This window comes from Pseudophryne corroboree, chromosome 4 (assembly GCF_028390025.1).
Source record: "Pseudophryne corroboree isolate aPseCor3 chromosome 4, aPseCor3.hap2, whole genome shotgun sequence".
NCBI lineage: Eukaryota > Metazoa > Chordata > Amphibia > Anura > Myobatrachidae > Pseudophryne > Pseudophryne corroboree.
The window spans coordinates 296,929,243-296,931,315 of record NC_086447.1 but is presented as its reverse complement, the minus strand read 5'-3'; the positions used below and the strand labels follow the sequence as shown (position 1 = coordinate 296,931,315).

Genomic DNA, 2,073 nt, shown 5'->3' with positions numbered 1-2,073 from the left:
GATAATGATAGGTAAGTCCCAAAAGGGCTGCTTACAATCGGAAATTACTGGTCACCAACATTCAAAAAAACCTGACTTTGTAACACATGCCAAAATTATTGGTCGTAGGCCTTGCGTAGAAAGAAAATATGGTAAGAACCAGAGTTAGTGGTGATACTGCTGTTGGCGTCGCACTTCACATAGAAAGGAAAATGATTCCTACTCTACAACACCAGGTATTCGTAGGGGGTCTCCTCTCCCGGTACTAACCCAGCCAAACGCTGTTTAGCTTCCAAGATCGGACGAGATCGGGCATTGGCAGCGTGGTATGATAGTAGAGAATTTATGTGATAAGTACACCAATGAGAGTGCACCTATATAGGAAATTAAAGAAAGAGATGGAAACAAATAGAAAAGACGAAAAGAAATGAATGAGTAAAGAGGGAGGAAATGTGTGGATCTGCTTTCCACATTAGGCACGGCTCACAAAATCCCACATCCGTGGTATCATGCTCCGTGGATCGTGGATGAGTGTACTGGAATCATTGATTTTGTGCCCTTTTCTTGTCTTGCTATTTTTCGTGGACTCTCATCCACGATCCACGGAGCATGATACCACGGATGTGTGATTCCAGACTGTGTCTCTAGACACTTCCTTCATCACTATCAGAGTGATTAAAAACCTTAAATTCAAAGAAGTATAAAGATTCCAGTAACCAAACATGATAGATACAGACATCTGATCTGTATAGGTAAGAAGCAATTTGGATGTTTCATTTAAGTTCTTTTATTCTGAATTATTTTATAAATACTTTGAGACAAATAATAACATATTAGTTCCTATAATTTGTTCATGGCATTGTTTTCTACTTCCGTTAATGGATTGTGCACTCCAAGATAACAGGACATATTCATATGAATGTAGATCTTGACAGGTGGATTGTTTTTTGTATATTGTTATTTGTTTTACTTCTAAATATATATTCATTCAGGTCTGGATTCCATCTGCTTTAGGCTTTTATTACAACATATTTATATGCAAATATAGGGGGTAATTCCAAGTTAATCGCAGCAGGATTTTTGTTAGCAATTGGGCAAAACCATGTGCACTGCAGAGGAGGCAGATATAACATGTGCAGAGAGAGTTAGATTTGGGTGGGGTGTGTTCAATCTGCAATCTAATTTGCAGTGTAAAAATAAAGCAGCCAGTATTTACCCTGCACAGAAATAAAATAACCCACCCAAATCTATCTCTCTCTGCACATGTTATATCTGCCTCCCCTGCAGTGCACATGGTTTTGCCCAATTGCTATCAAAAATCCTGCTGCGATCAACTTGGAATTACCCCCTATATTTGCATATAAATATGTTGTAATAAAAGCCTAAAGCAGATGGAATCCAGACCTGAATGAATATATATTTAGAAGCTGGAACCAGGAAAAACAAGCCACAGGAGAGAGAGACTGGAACAAGGTATGACATTCAAAGCACTGACATCTATCTGGCCCACACACAGGATACTTATACCTGCTGCTATGCAGGCATTGGCTGGGCAATTATGCAGATTCCAGCAACGGTGGATTGGAGGAATTGGAGCATGTGATCAAATCCAACATGGCTGCGCCCATGCTGGAACCTGGAGGGAAAACTGGTTTGAAATGAAATGTGCTAACATAATGATAATGGCGGCGCCGGCCGCGGAGGACAGGAGACGCCAGATGACAATTATATGCTGAGACACTTGGAGGGCAGCAGAGGCCGCGGCAGGCATGATACATGATTCTGAGAACCTGCAGCAATAACACAGTAACGGCGGCGGAGGCCGCGGAGGACGGGAGACGCCAAGTTGGATTCAAACATGGCGCCGCTGTGGTAGTGTCTCAGAATGACAGGAGGGATGTGCAGAGTGTTGACACAGATGAGATCCGGATTTGGAACGCTGGGCCAGTCTCAGAAGACACCTAAACGGCAGGTAATGGCGTCCAGATACCCGGATCGTGACAGCACCCCCTCCTTTAGGAGTGGCACCAGGACACTTCTTAGGCTTTAAAGGAAACTTTGAGTGGAAATTTCGGACCAAGGCAGGAGCATGGA

At 42.7% G+C, this 2,073-nt stretch overlaps 1 pseudogene; it reads right to left on the bottom strand.

Annotated features, from left to right (window-relative positions):
* Positions 1-200: 200 nt before the first annotated feature.
* LOC134912378 (5S ribosomal RNA) lies at positions 201-319 on the bottom strand (annotated as a pseudogene).
* Between the last annotated feature and the right edge of the window lie 1,754 nt (positions 320-2,073).